We start from the raw sequence: 19,873 nt of genomic DNA on the forward strand, positions 1-19,873 counted from the left end.
GTCTCAATTTCTAACTGATTTTAATCTTATTTAACCGTTGAGCCCAAATTTACAAATATAAATCTATGGAATAGTGGTATGAATCCTTTAAAAGAAAACTTGATTTTTCATCAAACAATGCAAAACCGCTAATAGATTAGACCAAAGGATGTAGATTATTTATAGGTTAACAGATATGGTGAAGCATTACGTTCTCCTTCCCAAGCTCCAATAATATTGACACTCCTTTCATACAAATTGATCTAGAAATATAAGGAATCACAACCAATTCATCTAGAAATATGTCACCAATAGAAACCCTACTTTCATGAGAAAAAACAATATTATAAACATCTTAGTTTTAAATGATATTCTTACATTTGTTAAATGATTTTAGTAGAATCATTGAATTAATTCAAATTATGAACGTGTTATCAAATCTTAAGATTTGGAATGAAATTTTTTAGAAGTCTATTTTAAGATATAAATTCTATTTTTTTATTGGTTGAGTAGAATTATGGAGATATGCATGTATAATAAGAATAATAGTAATTATTGTCAGAGGCTATATGAGGGTTTGATTATTTACAATTACTATTTCCCATTACTCTAATAATATAATTCACCTCTAGATTATTGGTATACAAGCAACATAGGAGAGGCTTCTAGAGCTTGGAGTTCATGACTAGTTATGTTATTTTATAAGGTATGTTCTAACTCTTTTTTATTTGTCATAGATTTAGGGCTTTTAGAAATTGGATAAAAATAATAGTTTCATGTTATTAGTCAGAGAGGATAGAATGGGAGAGTTTTCCACTATTGGAGACTAGTGTGTTTTCTCTAGATTCCTTTTCATCCCCAAAATTTGCATTTTTAAATCTTCTTTCTTCATTTACAGCGATTTAATTGTTATTTTTCCATTAATTTTTTAATCTTTATCTTCAAGAACAATTAAAATAGAAGAAAATATAGATCTTTAAGAATGTGGGGTTGAAATGTGTTTGCAAAATATAATTTGGGAATAGCTACATAAGCATCTCCTTTGCACCCACCTTCTTTTAATCTTTAACTTCATGTATTTTTAAGTTTTTGATTATAAATTCATGTTTGATTTTTTATTAAAGACAATGTTGATAAAAAGTCGTAGTGATAACAAAAAAAATATGGTTCAATGTAGACATTCTACTCAACACACCTAAGTGTACTTAGACTTCTTATTGTGTATAGAAGGCATATACTCAGTTAACTTGAATCATGATAAATATAGGGGATTTATAGAGTAAAGCTATAAAATAAGCCCATAGGTGCACAAAATTAAGGGGTGAAGAAAATACATAAAGAAAAACATAGTGCCCCCATTATTTTATTCATTACACAAGATGCGCATGTGCGCACACACACACACATGCACACATGCACACATGCACATGTACACACATGTGTGCACACACACACGCGTGTGCACACACACACACGCGTGTGCGCACACACACACACAAAACTTCAAAGATTTTTAAAATCCTTAGCTTTACTTCTCAATCTCATCCTAAGTTTGAATCTAAAGCACCCTCTACATCCTAAGATGATTAAACCCTCACTATAGAAGAAAATATTAAATCCCTACATCCAACCCAAATTTTTCTATAACCATTATTTTTCCTAACCTTTTCTAGGTTTGACTCTTGGAATCAAATATTTCTATCACTAATCATGTCAAATTTTTCATAGCACAATTGTTTTGTCTCATCATGATGACAACCACTATATTTTTCATGGTATTCTTGTGCCCAACCTATGGCTAGGATCAAAAAAATGAAATCAAACATGTTAAAACAATTTTTTTGCCTAAAACGATTGCAAATATCATCTCCTAAATGTTTGCAAGTTTCTTAGTTGTCATGGACAAATTTCAATGGTTGAAAGTCTATGTGTTAGAGAAACATAAACAATGGGCACCACATACATAGGACTCAACCCTAGCGAAAGCCTTTAATGTGGATACCTAACTTTGTTGATGGGGAATATTGACAATCTACCTAAGCTATCACAACCTTCACCTTTGACAATCCATATCTATATATGTTGTGGATGACCCCCAAACTAATTTTTATATTATGTTTTATTTTAATCAAACATGCTTATCAACTTTTGATATGTCCAACTTAGGTAGTGTCCCCTTGTGGTGTTCTTTTTTGGTCTTGGTTTCTCTAGGTTGTGTTTTAGTTTGTTTTTTCATTTATGGTTTTTTTTGCTCTTTTTAGCCACATTTTGTAGATTTGGTAGTGGGTGTTTTCCTTGGTCAAAATTCTATTTCATTTAATGACTTATTGCTCTTTTAATTTTTGTAAAAGATTTGGGGTTTTAGGTCCCCTATAAATTTATCATTTTAGCCTTAATGAAAAACATTTGGTCTGTTTGAGTTTACACATATTTCTAGATTCTTGATATCAATTTGGATGTTAAATATAATATGCACTTGATGTTGGATACAATTGTTCAATTGTGTGTTGTCTTTGATGTTACACAAATGTCATATCAGTTATCAAATACAATCTATCGAGCTTTGCTACTTAGCAAGGAAAAAGATAGAGTCTATCAAGCTCAGAAGGTTAGCAAAGAAGGTCTACTAAGTGTTCTCAGGGTTTACCTTGTGCAGATAGTTGTTACCAAGCTTTCAAAGTTAAGCAAGGAAATTTAGTTCTTACCGAGCTTACTTGGTCATCAAAGGGAACTATGGCAGAAAAAATTATTATCGAGTTCTCATGGACAGTGAAGGAAATTCAGTTCTTACCAAGTTCACCGAGTTGAGATGGTTAATTTAGGAAATTATTTTTTTGAGCAGTATTTACTAGGCAGGGTCGGCCAATAAAGGATTTTATTGTTTTTTGAAATAAAGTTTATTTGTTTAATGTAATATTTGTAGCTGAATGATGTATGGTTTATTGGTGAATGTAACTTGTGAATGAGCCAACTTGATAATCTGAATGGTATATATAAGAGGTCAAGTTACAAATTCTAACTGTGTGATGGATTTGATGTGATATGAATATAAAGGAGGACTGATTATTGTGAGAGCAAATTTTGAAGGATGATCAGAGATCATTGAGGATCAGCAAAGCTATATTTGATCAAGGAGGATCTCATGGTGCAGAATAGAGATATGTAATCAAAAAATTTAGTTGCATCATATTCAGGTCAATTCATTATTACTTTCTAACCATTATAGTAGTGATTTTAAAATCTCTTAACAGAGTTGGTTTAATAGTCATTTTGTAAATCTTCTTACAAGGTGGGCAGTTAGTTGAATTTTTCTAAAGACCACTAGCAAGGCCGCTCATAAGAAAGTGATTAAATCCTCTAATAGGGTCACACTAAATAGTGTGTATTGTAATCTTTAACATGGTTGGCTCCTATTAGGACTCACATCAGAAGAGTGAAAATTTGTAGCTAGTTACTTGGTAGTTTTTCCCATATTGGGTTTCCACGTTAAATTTGGTGTCTCTTGTGTTCATGTTATTTAATTTTCATGCATACTAATAACTATTAATGCTTAAAGATTAGTAACAAGTTAATCTACCGAGTTACAACATTTTTGTGAAGTGTTTACCATATATCAGCAATAACTAGTTATTTAAGACATCTAAGGGATATTTGTGGTAACTAATTCACCCCCCTCTTAGTTACTTCATCTATAATTTCAACAATTGGTATAAGAGCTTTTGGTGATTGCAGGAAAACATTTCAAGGATCTAAGCTAAAGATCAAGATGTCTTACAAGAGGGAAATTCCAAGACTTAATAGGGACAACTTCTTAGCATGGCAAGGATTGATGAGACTTCATCCGGCTTCAATTGGTGATTCAGGGCTGAAGTACCTTGTTGAAAAATATGTAAAACCTACTGGTACATTATCTGTCAATGATATTGCTGAAAAGAAGACTCACAACAACATGATGATAGATATTGCATCTGCCCTAAGTTCTGAAGAATTTGATGACATCAAGGATTGCAAAACTACCTTTGAAATGTGGAACAAGCTAAAAGAGATCTATGGAGGCGATGATAATGTGAGAAGAGCCAAATCAAAAAGTTAGAGAGGTCAATTTGATCAAATGAGGATGAGAGAAGATGAAAACATTGCAAAATATGTTGAAAGAGTTAAAGCACATGTTACTGCAATCAAAGCACTTGGAGCAGATATCAAGGAGGAAAAGGTTATAAGTAAAGTTCTTAGAACTCTACTTCCTATTTATGCAATCAGAGTTTCTATAATTTAAGAAAGAAGATGTGAAGCAAATTGTAAGATAAATTTAGAAGCCATAGTTGGAAGATTGAAGGCATTCGAGCTAGACAACTATGATAATTATGTTCTAGTTTCCAAAAACATTGAATCAACATTTGAAGCCAAGATTTCACTCAAGGAGAAAGGCAAGAAGATAAAGGATCCTCAGTCAAATAGTGATGAAGAATTAGAATAGAGTTCAGATAGTGATCTTGAGGTGGTTGAAGCTCTGCTAGCAAGAAAATATTCAAGAGGCAAAGGGAAATACAAAAGTAAGTTTCCTCTTATCTATTTTTCTTGTGAAGAAATTGGACATATTTTTGTTAGGTGCCCAAATAAGCAGAACAAGGATGAGAAGAAAGGTCACAAGTGCAATGGCAAGAAAGACTTCAAATCATTCAAGGATAAAGGTAAGAAAACATGTTTCATAGCTAAAGATTCTAATGATTCTGATGATGAAGAAGAAAATAAAATTCTTTACATTGCTGTAAATGACGAGTCTGAAAATGATGAGGAAATGACACTTATTTCTCATGTGAGAAAAAATTATACATGGATTATAGATAGTGGTTGGGTAAAAGCACAAACCTATGTCACCTTTTATAAAGGAAAAGTGATATCAAAATTTAAACTCTTCAACTTTAATGACATAAAAGTGGCATTTGTGTCTAGGATTTGAAGATGATGTAAACTAATGAATTGTGCAAAATTGGTTGAAGTTTATGTCTATAATTTTTTTTTTTTTAAATGAGAAAAAATTCTATTTATTATTGACTTTTTAAAGTGTATTTTTAATTTTTTTAAAATACTAAAAATATAGAGTTTTTTTTCCGTCAAACAAATATATGCAAATTTCATATTTTGGTTTGATTTTGGAATATGTTAGAGTTGACATGTATACCTAGCATACTAAAAAAGAAAAATTAAAATTTGGCTAACGTTTTTGAAGTCATAACTGCTCAAAGTCAAAGTTATCAAAAATTAATAGTTTTTTTCTCCCGTCAAACTTTTTCTATCAAAGCTACATATTTTTTAAAATGCATTACATATTCTTGAAGAAGAATCTCTCCTCTAGTGCAACATTAAAAAATAATAATTTTTTAACATGATTTATTATTTTTTTCTTATTTTTGAACAGACATCTTCCTAAATCTTAAGATACCTACTTGTAATATTTTCAAATTATAACATATTATTCATAATCAAAATTTAAAAAATTTATATGATCATATTCGTGACTCCGAGACCTACAAAATTATATTTTTAGTTTTAAAAAAAATTTCAATTTAGTAGGTCAGATTGGCCTTCAAAGTGAGATGTTTACAGAAGTTCTAATTTTTGCTTGTTTGGCTACCACATAGGATGCCACATAGACTATTTCGGCCAGAACAATTTCGGCCGTAACAGTTTTGGCCAAAACAGCTTCGGCTGAAACCACTATCGATCGATTAAACCACCAGCGGTTAATGTCACTATTTGATATAAAATAAAGTTTTTTTTTCTTTAAAAATAAATAAATATATAGAACAGAGAAAATTGGAAGATGATTTTCGAAAGACAATTAATTTTGAAGCAATTTTCAACAACTATTCTGTGGATTTAATCAATATTGCAAAGGATCGAATATTTTGAAGGTACTTTTTTTCTCGTCTACTTATTTTTATTTTTATGTATTCTATATTGAACCATTAGCTAATATTTAGTGAAATCTAAATTTATTTATTTTTATTTCTATAGATTGAAGTATTCAATGGGCAATAAAAGGAAAAGATCAAGGAAATATGATAGAATAAGAGATGAAAAAATGAAAGGTCATGCAAAAAAAATCAAAACCAACCTACTAAAATTCCTGAACAGGTTGAGATTCATGAAGAAATTGGCAGTTCTATTGATAGAGACAAATTAGAAAGCATAAAAAATTTGATGGATTTGGATGAAGAACCACTTTTAAACCAAATTCCATCTAAAGATATGATAAATGATAACACTATCAGAAAGCATTGCCAGAACATGTGGGATGAATATTTCAAAGATAAAAGTATATTTGGATAGGCACAATTATTTGTCAAGTTATTTAGGAGAAAAGATATGAGACCTATTTTGGAGTTGTTGGGTGTTGATAATAGGAAAAGCCATGCTCATAATATTAATAAAAAAATAGTTAAAAAATTGCAAAATGCTTATAACAAAATTGACAACACAAATCGAAGAGGTGATTTGAGTAATGCACATAGAGCATTGATGACTACTATATCTAGTAGAAAATTGACAGATAGAAAATAGGTACATGCAATTTTTGATGTACTACATATATCTAGAAGAATTTTTCGGAGATACATCAAGAGGAGAAATATGCTAGATGATAACATTGAGAATAACTATGTGAATATTTGTAGAGTTTCTCGAAAGGATAGGATTTATGAAGATGTAAAAAGATAAGTTATTAAATTTTGGACCACACATTCTCATGTTTATTCCAACAAGCGTGATACTATAAAAATTAAAGATCAAGAAATGGGGGCCAAAATTGAACATCCAAAACATTTCATAGATATAACTCAAAGTGAATTATTTCAAACATTCAAACAAGAATTTTCAAATGTCAAATTATGTCAGATAATGTTTGACATTTTACATCCTTCCTTTGTATGCATAAATAAGATGCGTGAAACTTGATCTACACTTGCAATCATTTAAAAAAGTTTTGGCAGTACTTGATCCTAATTTGATCATCTCTAGCAGTACAACACAATTTGTGAGGTCCATATTATGTGATAAATTAGAAGATTCAAATGAATTCAAAGTGCAATGCATCAAAAATCAGTGTGAAGATTGTGGAGATTTATACAAATTTTCTAAAATTATGCAAGTTGAGAATATTAATGAATCCACACCAATTTCATGAATGAGATATGAATATGAGACATACTAAAATAAGATAGGAGATGAATCAAGAAAAATTGTATTGAAGGAGAGTGAATTGCATTATGATGAGTTCATGACCAAGTTCCATCCATTGATATATCCACATATCCAACATTGTCATGGTGCACGATGGTAAGCTAAATAGTTTTGTGATTCCAAAAATTGTTTTTCACTTGGTTGTATACTTTTAGTTGTATATTTTTCTGAGAATTATGCATTTGCACCTCATATAGAGCTTCAAGGCCAATATTATCATTCTGAACAAGTTTCAATATTTATGCAAGTGACCTATAGACATGCACAATTTGAGGTGGATTAGCTAGAAAGATTGGATGAAAATGAATGCATCGTCATCAAAGAGGTTCATTTCTATATTAGTGATGATAGAGTTCATGATAGGAGTTATGTGGCTCATTATTTTGCAATGTTCTCTGAAGATCTCAGAAATCATGGAATAAATATTTCAGAGCACTAGATTTGGTTTGATGGATGTGTAGGTTAGTATACACATCTTGTAAAACATTTATTTAAGTTTATTTTAACTTATATTTATTTGGACATGTCTATTTCTATTTGATATATGTACACGGATAATTGTAGACACTTATCATGTTTCATGTTCAAAAGACAATTCAAATATGCAAAAGTATTTAGTTGGTTAGCAATGCAACATGCTAGAACCAATGTTAGGGTTTTATGGAATTTCTTTGAAAGTGGACATGGAAAAGGGGAGCATGTATAAAACATGTGCTTCAACAACATGAACTTGTAGGTAAATATATGCATTTTTAAATGTGCATGTTTAATACTCTAGTAGCATATATTTTAAATTTTATATATACATGCATATTGTATGTACATACAGGGAATAAGATAGAGAGCACAAATTAAATTGTTGAATGGTGCAAAGTCCATTTTGCTACTTGAGATACTGAATACAATAAGCATTACTTTTGGGAGGTGAAAGGTGAACTAAGTTATATTTATTTTTAATGGATTTTTCAAATCAAGTTGAGTTTTTAATTAAATATTTATTTTGAAATATGAAAATTATTTTTTGTATTTGTAACAAATATAGATTGATCTAATCCTTACAATTGTCAAACGATTCCTGGTATTAGAAGTTTACATCACGTGATGACTACAGGAAACCATAAACCTCCAGTAATTAAAGTAAGAGAGAAAACATGTTTTTGTGATGACTGCATTAAGGACAATCTAGTGAGTGCATGTGAAAATATTATGAATGGATATGTTTCACTTTGGGATTTGAAGGAGATAGTTAGAAAGCCTCCATTTGAAGATGCTGACATTGACATTGACATTCATGATCATGTATATTCAGCTGATTATGAGTGCATTTCTGATTTAGTTATGGCAGGTTTGTGTGCATATATACATATATATAAATTAATATATATGTATATTCATTTTAAAATTAATTTATTTTTATCTATATTTTTATATAGATGCAGGAGATATTTTTGTAGTTCAAGCCTTACCAGATAATATAGAAAATGTGGACTATTATCTTTTAAGATACACAAAAGCAAAACACAAGTTGCTAGAAGGAACTATAGATGCTAATCAACAGTCATATCCAATTGGATCAATTGTTATTGAAGGAACATATTATCAAAAAACAAGGGTAATTGATAGTGGTATTGAATTTATTGAATACAAGCCTAGAGGAAAGGTTTTACATTACAGTAACCACGTTATAGCAACCAAATTACAATTTGAAGCAATACAAATAAGAGGACGTCATGGAAATCAAAAGTGGAAATTGCCTATTAAAGAACATGAAAAACTTCTAGAGATAATAAAAAGTAGAGAGGATCCTAACAATACATTGTTTGTGAAGTTGTAGTTGAGCTATGCCTGTATAGCTCTTATACTTTCATATTTAATATTGATAGGATATTTTTTTAAATAAATTTTTGTACATTGGATCATTTATCTTGGATATGCAAAATTAGACATGTTTTGTTATTTTTATTTAAATTCGACATGGATATCTCATTTAAGACCACCTCTTAGGACCTCCCCTTAAGACAATATCTTAGGACCTCCCCTTAAGACCACCTATTAGAACATCCCCTTAGTACCACCTTTTACCTAACCTCTCCTTAAGACAACCCCTTTAGTATTTGTATGTATTTATATGTACATTGTTTATGTTTTCTTACATATGATTGTTAATGTTGTTATGTATTTACATATGTATAATCTCTATATGTTCTTGTATGTATTAACTTTTATTAATTAAATATTGTAACATGCATTCTTTAGGTCATACTCTTTATATGTTCTTACATGTATATGTTATATGAACTATGTTATGCATATTACATACATTATATTTTATTAATTAAATGTTGTTAATTATAGTTAATTAAGAATGTATGTCATTAAATATACTTAATTATATTATAAATAGTTAATTATAGTTAGATTAAATATAGTTAATTAAGACATTAAATATAGTTAATTAAGAAATGTCATTAAATAGAGTTAATTAAGACATTAAATATAATTAGATTAAATATAGTTAATTATAGTTAATCAAGGCATTTCATTAAATATAGTTAATTATAATTAGATTAAGGCATTTGATTAAATATAGTTAAATATAGTTAATTATAGTTAGATTAAATATATAGAACTTAATTAAACTTATACTAAGACATGCCATTAAGTATAGTTAATTAAACTTAAATTAAGGCATTAAAAATAGTAATGTGTATGTATAAACATGAACATTGAAAACATATACATATGTATATTAACTTTTATTAATTAAATTTTGTAGTTCATGCATTCTTTCTAGGTGATCATAGTCTTTATATGTTCTTATGTACATGCATATGTTATATTCTTACATGTACATGGACCATTAAAGTTATATAGTTAATTACACTTAGATTAACACATTAAGATTAATAACTATACATATACATGTAAACTTGAATATTGAAAACATGAATATAAGGAATTAAGATGAATAAAACATACAAAAACATGTTCATAACACATACATAAGTTACATAAAAGATTAAGACATTAAAAGATGAATAACATACACATGTGTACATTAAAAGATCAATAACATACATGTACATATATTTGGAGAATATAATGTACCCATATCAAATGTATAAAAATAGATCATGTATCAAATGTCTAGAAATAACATATATAAAACATCAAAATCTCCATATAAACATGTATTTGGAAATCACATATAAAATATCTTTTAGTGTCCATGATATAAACATGTATCTAGAAATAACATATAGAACATCAAAGTGTCCATATAAACATGTATTTGAAAATAACATATAAAACATCAAAGTGTCCATATAAAATGTATGTATCTAGAAATAACATATAAAACATCAAAGTGTCCATATAAACATGTATATGGACATAGCATGTGTGTAATAAAATAAAAGGCTTACATATGATAATTGGCTACATCCCCCCTCCTAATCCTGGGCCCTGTCCCCAAAAGGGTCTATCAGCTGCATCTGAACCCTATGTCAAATGATAACTTGGACCATTTAATTATGTGTATAGACAAATTATATCAAGATATACATGTATATAAATCAAATATATATATTTAATTTGTAACATACCTGGGACTCACGATGTGTAGGATCTGTCAGTGTCTGTAGATCATAAAAACATAATATACTATCACTCAAACCCTATAACACATACACAAACACACACATATACATAAATTGAAACATATAGACATATTATTTACCACAATAAAAATAAATTTAAACATATAGAGATATTTACTGTAGCATTATGTAATGCTTTGACGATCTGACTGATATCTAAATCATGCAATGAAAAAATAGTATTAGCGTCCAAGTCAATAGTGTGGCCCTGATCTGAAAGCATGGAGGTAAAAAGACCAGGTTGTCTAGCATTGACATCCTGAGTAGGGGAGGGTGTTGTAGGGTCCTGAGTAGGTGGGGCTGGTGTTGTAGCCTGAGCCTGTGTAGTAGCAGGAGTAGTAGAAGGTGTAGGAATGTCCTCCTGCCTTTGTGAATCCTCTAGAACTGCTGTACATGACAAAATATGACTAATCTAAGAGCTCATGTCATGAAGTGGAATCCCTGTGAGTGTAGATAATGCTCTATATGCATCTAGAAGATCAGATGCTAAATATGATCCCATATGATGCAATGCATCCACCTCTAAGACTATAGAAATGTCTATTGGAGAAGGTATATCTGAAACTCCATAATCATCATTAATAGGTGCACTAGATGATGTGGTTGTGGGAGCATTACCTCAAGACCATACCATATATCTACCACACTGATGAGAAGAAATCTCGTGTAATTGTGTGGTGACGGTAGCGATGCTTGAAAAAAATTGTATCCTAATTGTGTCATCAAGAACACTCTCGCCTACAGCAGCCATATGTGGACCTCTTGGCATAACTAAAAGGTTTGGACCCACCATTGCCCATTTGTTAACGGGTGCAGGAGTGTCCGTGGGTCTAAATCTATCAGAAAGTCTCCCTTGACCCTGCCCAACGTGCCCTAGATAATCTTTATAGTCAACATCATAGTGTAAATGAAATTTTGCAAACAATTTTTTGCAGAAATATAGAGGGAACTCATCCTTCTGTGGCCATCTGTGATGAGTGGCCAACTAGTGAGGATACATCAATGGTGTGACGAGTGGATTAGTACACTTTGCTGTAGAGTAGCCTCTGACTCTACAATGATTTGTATAAGATGAAAACATGGATTTCACCATGCCGATGGAAACCTTAGTGTCAATTTGTCTGTACTTCACAATGCTAGTGACATTGTGAGATAAAGAAGAATAAAATGTCTCAATGCTCATATCATCAAATGGGTTGTATGATTCAATGGTCTGAATCATGTGAAATAAATCCTCTCGCATTGATATGACCTTCTACCTATTAGGAAGGGTGGTATAAGAGGAAAGCGAGGTATCCAAAACTTGCATAGCATGAGATAATCTCGCAACTATATCTCTAAATAACTGATATCTATCCTGAGTGGAGGAGGTCAATTTGTGTGCTATACTAGACTCGGCACTCTAACCCCCACCATGAACATTGGCATCCCCTAAGGATGCAGGAGCATGATCCCCAAAACTAGATACCATAATGTATAGATGAATATAAATACGAGGATAGGAATGTGAAGCTGCAAGAGTGATAAATATCTAGAGATCTGTAGATGCATATATATACAAATATAAACATACAAGTGTATTTAAATTAAAAAAAACTAAAAGTTAAATTTAATTTGAAACACACATACATATAAATACACAACATTAAATGTATGGTGCTATTCGATCATGTAACATGTATGTATTTTTAAACAAATTATCTTAGAGACCATATCTAATGTACATTGTAATGTGCTCATGCAAATGTGAAAAATAAATATTTGTACATGTACATGTGTATATTCGATAATAAAAAAAAAAATTCTTGATTAAATGATAACTAAGTGTACACATGTATATGCAATAAAAAAATATAATTCTAGATTTTGATGTAAATGCTTTGATGATTATGGGGAGTGTAGATGAAAGTTAGTAGATAGGGATAGAAAAATTTGTTACTAGATAAGTAAATGAGTTTAATTAGAAAATGTTAGTTTACAACTTAGAACTCATGACATAATTTAGTGGTTTGAATTAGAGTTGAAAATGTTAATAAAATAAATGGGATATAGTTTTATTAAGGTTGATAGTAAGGATAGTCTATTACATGCTAGTAAACATATGAATACCTATTAGAACCTATAAAAAATAGTATGACCTATTACAACTCCTGTGTCCCCTTAAGACACACATGTATGGATATCATACCAAAAAACGTATCATAAGTGATCTTAATGTGTTGTTTGGTAATGTAATACTCATTATTACCTAACAATACCTATTATGTGCTAGTAAAAATATGAATGCCTATTAGAACCTATAACAGACATAATGACCTAGTAGGAGCCCCTAGGTCCCCTTAACATATATATGGATAAAAATACCTAGAAATGTATCATAAGAGGTCATTATGTGTCATTTGGTAATGTAAGAATCATAATTACCTAATAAGACCTATTATATCCTAATAATACATATTAAGACTTATTAGAACCTATAAAAAATAGTATGACCTATTATGACTCCTATGTCCCCTTAAGACACATGTATGGATAACGTACCCAAAAATGTATCATAAGTTATCTTAATGTGTTGTTTGGTAATGTAAGACTCATTATTACCTAACAATACCTATTATGTGCTAGTAAACATATGAATACCTATTAGAACCTATAACAAACATAATAACCTAGTAGGAGTCCCTAGGTCCCCTTAACATATATATAGATAAAAATACCTAGAAATGTATCATAAGAGGTCGTTATGTGTCATTTGGTAATGTAATTATCATCATTACCTAATAAGACCTATTATATCCTAATAATACATATTAAGACTTATTAGAACCTATTAAAAATAGTATGACATATTACAACTCCTATGTCCCCTTAAGACACACATGTATGGATAACGTACTGAAAAATGTATCATAAGTGATCTTAATGTGTTGTTTGGTAATGTAAGACTCATTATTACCTAAAAATACCTATTATGTGCTAGTAAACGTATGAATACCTATTAGAACCTATAACAGACATAATGACCTAGTAGGAGTCCCTAGGTCCCCTTAACATATATATGGATAAAAATACCTAGAAATATATCGTAAGAGGTCGGGGTATGTGCAAGATCATGGTCAACCAAACTATTCCCTTAAGGGGCAATAAAAAATTAGAAAATCAGGGTTATGTTAACTCGATGTGCAATTTTCTACTTGTTATTAACTTTATATCAAAATGTTGAGAGAAAATAATCTCTAAAAAATTGAATTTAGTTTTTAACTACTAGGACTTATCTCAAAAAAAAAAAATTGATTGGTCAAAATTTTGAATTTTAATGCAATATATTAAAAAATTTAGAACAAAAATAAGTAGTTGTATTTCTAACCACCTTAATCAAAATCAAATAATAATAATTTTTAATATTATTCTAGATATAAGTAGTAGACTCATGCCTAGATGTGACACACTTTTTTGGGTATTTTTATTATAAATAAATAATAATAAATTAATTTTTGACTTAAGTATTTTTGGAATTAAAAAACTCTCGTGTCTGACCACCTTAACTAATTCAAAACTCTATAAAATTCAATTTTGCATTTTTTCCCCTTATAGTAGAAGAAACATAGAATGTGATGCATCTTTTAGATTTATATAATGTTGTACCATTTGAAAGTTATTGTTGGTTTTCAAGTAGTGTGTCAGTTAGCACTTTATATGTAACTCCATTAGAAAATAAGTAATAATTACTTACTAAACTCATAATTTGACTAACCTTACATTTATGGAAAGATAAGAACATTCTTAAGAAACCCTTTTCATTTCATCAAATTTTTGTGAACAAAAAGTTGTGAGCTACATGTTTGAAGTAAAAATCACATAAAAACAAGCCAAAAGCACATTTTTAGGATGTTTTAAAAGTTGACCATATAGGTTTGATATCAAAAAATATAGTAAACCTTATAAAGATATTAATTTTTTTCATTTAGTATCAGGGTGGGTGGGGAAAAAGCTGGAATAGATTTTGAAATGGTTTGGGATATTTCACAACTACAAATTTTTCAGATTGCCACTTTTTGGCACACCATGATCCTACACATACCCATCGTTATGTGTCATTTGGTAATGTAAGAATCATAATTACCTAATAGGACCTATTATATCCTAATAATACATATTAAGACTTATTAGAACCTATAAAAAATAGTATGACCTCTTACGACTCCTATGTCCCCTTAAGACACACATGTATGGATAACGCACCTGAAAATGTATCATAAGTGATCTTAATGTGTTGTTTGGTAACAATACTTATTATGTGCTAGTAAACATATGAATACCTATTAGAAGCTATAACAAACATAATGACCTAGTAGGAGTCCCTAGGTCCCCTTAACATATATATAGATAAAAATACCTAGAAATGTATCATAAGAGGTTGTTATGTGTCATTTGGTAATGTAAGAATCATCATTACCTAATAAGACCTATTATATCCTAATAATACATATTAAGACTTATTAGAACATATAAAAATAAGTATGACCTATTACGACTCCTATGTCCCCTTAAGACACACATGTATGATAACGTACCTAAAAACATATCATAAGTGATCTTAATGTGTTATTTGGTAATGTAAGACTCATTATTACCTAAAAATACCTATTATGTGTTGTTTGGTAATGTAAGACTCATTATTACCTAACAATAACTAGTTGTTAAAATGAACTTTGTGAATATCTAAGTGTGGTTTATTTGGTTAGTAGAGTGCCTATATTATGGTTAGAATGTGATATAGGTTATGATTGTAGTTAATATAGGGTTATGTTAGAAGGTGCATTTAATGTCAAAATTAATTTCACCATAAGCGATTATTGTTTCACCTAGATCCATCAGGTTATGTTAGAAATTGAACAATGTCCCCTAAAGTTTTGCTACATTTTTTACTAATGTTTTTCTACATTTTTACCTCATGTTTTCTGCATTTTTTAACTAATTTTTTTGACATTTTTACCTAATGTTTTTCTATATTTTTACCTAATATTTTTGTACACTTTTAACTAATGTTTTTCTACGTTTTTACCTCATGTTTAACTACATTCTTGCTAACAAATTAATTTAAATACCATTTTAACACAATCTAAAATAATTTAAAACAATTTAATCAATTAAAATAATTAAAATATATTAAAAAATAAATATTTATAAATATTTCACTCACAAAATAGGTAAAAAAAACTACTTTAAGTACGATTAACATTTACTAATAAAAAAACACGTTAATTTTTTTTTAAAATGGAGAAAAAAAACCACTAACCAGTTACGGTCGAAACAGCTGAACTACTCTCCAGGAACCTAGGAACTGCAACAGTGAAAATGATAGCTGCTAGAGGTTTACGACAATTTTATTATGTCATAAGGGTTTCAGCCAGAACTATTTCGGCTGAAACACTTTTGGAAAAAATGGTACGTGCCACGTTAGTGCAAAAAACTACCACCTATGTTTGGCTGGAACAGTTCTAACCGAAACTGTTTTGGCCGAAAAATGTTACGGGCAAAATACCTTTTGGTATCATGAAGGGTGACACAGGTTTGTGCTTCCACCTAGTTGTTCTCATCACATAACTAGTGATAAAACTAAGTTTGAACATTTTGAAGAATATGATGGTGGCAATGTGAGATTTGGTAATAATGAACCTTGTTGCATAAAGGGAAAAGGAAGAATCTCACTAACCAAAGAACTTGTATGTGATAATGCATATTGGGTATAAGGTAAAACAAAAATTGTTAAGTGTGGCACAACTACTCAATAATGGATTCAAAGTGTAATTCATGCATGGAAAAGCCTGACTGCTACATGGAAAAGGAAAGATAATTGGATCAAGCACTCAAATAGAAGGTAACTTGTTTTATCTTGAACTTGGTGAATGTTCATATTTTATTGCTCAAGCTGAAGAAAGTTGGTTATGGCATAGGAGGTTGTGTCATGTGAACTTTGATAACTTGGTAAAATTAAGTAAATTTAGGAAAGTAAGAGGCATTCCTAACATAAAGAAACCTGAGGTTGGTCTATGTAAGAATTGTCAAATTGGTAAGATGGGAAAGACTAGCTTTAAAAGCAAGAACTATTAGTCTAAAGAAATTTTAGAAATTGTGCATACTAATTTGTGTGGACCTATTGGCATTGAAAGTTATACTAGTGAAAAGTTTTTCATTCTTTTTGTTGATGATTACTCAAGCATGATGAGTGTCATGTACCTAAGAGAGAAATCAAAAGCATTTAAGAAGTTTAAATGGTATTTGGCCAGAGTAGAGAAGGAAACAGGCAAAAGACTAAAATTTTTGAGGTTAGACAGAGGTGGTGAATTCATTTCACATGAGTTCAATAACTTTTGCATTGAAAGGGAAATCAAAATGCAGGTTTCAGCACCTGAAACTCCTGAACAAAATGAAATAGCTAAAAGAAGGAATAGATCTATCATGGATTGTGCAAGAAACTTAATGATTGAAAAGAGCATTGCTATCAAATACTTAAAGAAAGCTATTAGTACTGCAGTTCATACCTTGAACATAGTATAGCTAAAGAAGGACTCTTTCAAAACCCCCTATGAGTTATGGTATGGCTAGAAACCTAATGTAAGTTACCTAAAAGTATTTGGAAGAAAATGTTACATTTTGAAAGAATCTAGAAAAGGTAAATTTGATGTGAAGGGTGATGAAGGAGTATTTTTAAGATATTCTTGCAAGAGTAAAGCATATAGATGTTTGAATTTGTCTACTCAAAAATTCATAGAAAGTGCACATGTAAAAATTGATGAGTTTGCAAAAAGAACTAAAGAAGAAAGAAAAAGGAAACCTAAAGACTATAGGAGATTTGTTTTCATTGAGCCTGATATGGTGCCAGGTACACCTGTCAATCAAAAATCTTCTACTTTAGAGTCTTTTGTAACCAAGTTGCAAGAAGTACAAACCAAATCAATACCTAGAAAGCTAGAAGGACCCGAGTTGCAAAAAGAAGCTACTAAATCAACATCTACCAAGCTCAAGAAACTAGAACCTGAAGCTAAAGTGCAAGAGGATGAAAATGTAAAGTGTTTAAAAGGAAAGGAACCTGTATTAGCCAAGTATGTCAGGAAGCATCATGCACTAGATTAGATCATTGGAGATAAATATGAAAGAACAATGACAAGAAGTAAGTTGAAAGACACTTGTTTACTTGCTCATTTTGAACCTAGAAATGTCAAAGATGCATTAGAAAATGAAAGTTGGATTGAAAATATGAATGAAGAGATAGAAAAGATAGAGAAAAAAAAAATATGGACTCTTCTACCTAGGCCTAAAGACAAAAATGTGATTGGAACTAAGTGGGTATTCAAAAAAAAGTTAAATAAAGATGGTAAGCTGTCAGGGAACAATGCTAGACTGGTATGCAAAGGATACTCTCAAGAAGAAGGTGTATACTATGGAGAGACTTTTGGTCCTGTTGCAAGATTGAAAGGTGTTAGAACCTTATTTGCATATGTTGCATACAAAGGATTCAAAGTTTATTAGATGGATGTCAAGTCAACATTTCTCAATGGTATACTAGATGAAGAGGTTTACATTGAACAACCTAAAGGTTTTGTTGATCTAGAAAAGAAGGACATGGTCTACAAGTTACATAAAGCATCGTATAGTCCAAAATAAGCCCCTAGAGCATGGTATGAAAGACTGCACAACTATCTTATTCAGATTGGTTTTCAAAGAACTAATGATAACAGTAGCTTGTACATCAAGGAAGGACCAGATAATAAGATTGTTTTGGCAAAGATATTTGTAGATGATACTTTGTTCACAGAAAATGATTATCTTTGCAAAGAATTTTTAGATAAAATGGACAAGGAATTATAAATGTCAATGTTTGGTTAGATCAAATTCTTTGTTGGTCTTCAAATTCAATAGAATAAGAACGGCATCTACATCCCTCAATCAAAATACACCAAGGAGACATTGAAAAAGTTTGGTATGGAAGACTACAAACTAGTTTGGACTCCTATGTGTATTGGATTGAAACTTACCAAGGATGATGAATCAAAAGAAGTGGATCAGACATTGTATAGATCTATGATTGGAAAGTTGTAGTATGTAGTGCACACAAGAACAGACATTGCCCTTGTAGTAGGAATTGTAGCAAGATTCTCAGCAAAACCAAAAGAAAATCACATGATGGCAATCAAAAGGATCATGAGATATTTGAAAGACATTGAAGATTATGGATTATGGTATAAACTTGGAGGAAATATGGATTTAAAAGTGTTTACTGATACAAATTAGGCAAGGAACGCTGATGACATATGGAGTACAAGTGGAGGAGCTTTCTTTCTTGAAAAGAGGTTGGTTTCTTGGACAAGTAAAAAGAAAAATTGTACATTCCAATACATAGCAGAGGCTAAATATGTTGCAGGAGTAGTAAACTGTTGAAACATTGTTTGGTTTAAATAGTTATTAGACGGTATGAAGCAATAAATCAAAGAACCTGCTATTACGTTTTGTGACAATACAAGTGTAATTAACATATCCAAGAATCTAGTGATGCATTCAAAAACCAAGTATATTGCTATAAAGTATCACTTTGTTAGAGAATTGGTGCAGGATAAGGAGATCAGACTAGAATATGTCCATAAAAAAGAACAAATTGCTAACATATTCACAAAACCTTTATCTATGGATACATTCTTTTATCTAAGAGGTAAGTTAGGGGTCATTCCCCTATCTGAAGCTCACTAAAATATAGTTTTAGTGATGCATCAATAGGAACATAATTGAAGATCTATCAGTTGATGTAGCAAAGTAATGAAGACATTGTATATGAATCAGTACTTAAGGTATAGTGAAATTCATTTTTAGTTATGTTGTCTTTGGCTTGTGTTGTTAAAGAGGGAGAGTGTACTATTATAAGTTTCTGAAATTTGCAAGAAAAAGAGAGTTTATGCAAGAGGGAAAGATTACTATGAAAGAGAGAGATTATTTTA

Source organism: Cupressus sempervirens, chromosome 7 (genome assembly GCF_028749045.1).
Source record: "Cupressus sempervirens isolate cs-2001-9-10 chromosome 7, ASM2874904v1, whole genome shotgun sequence".
Lineage (NCBI taxonomy): Eukaryota > Viridiplantae > Streptophyta > Pinopsida > Cupressales > Cupressaceae > Cupressus > Cupressus sempervirens.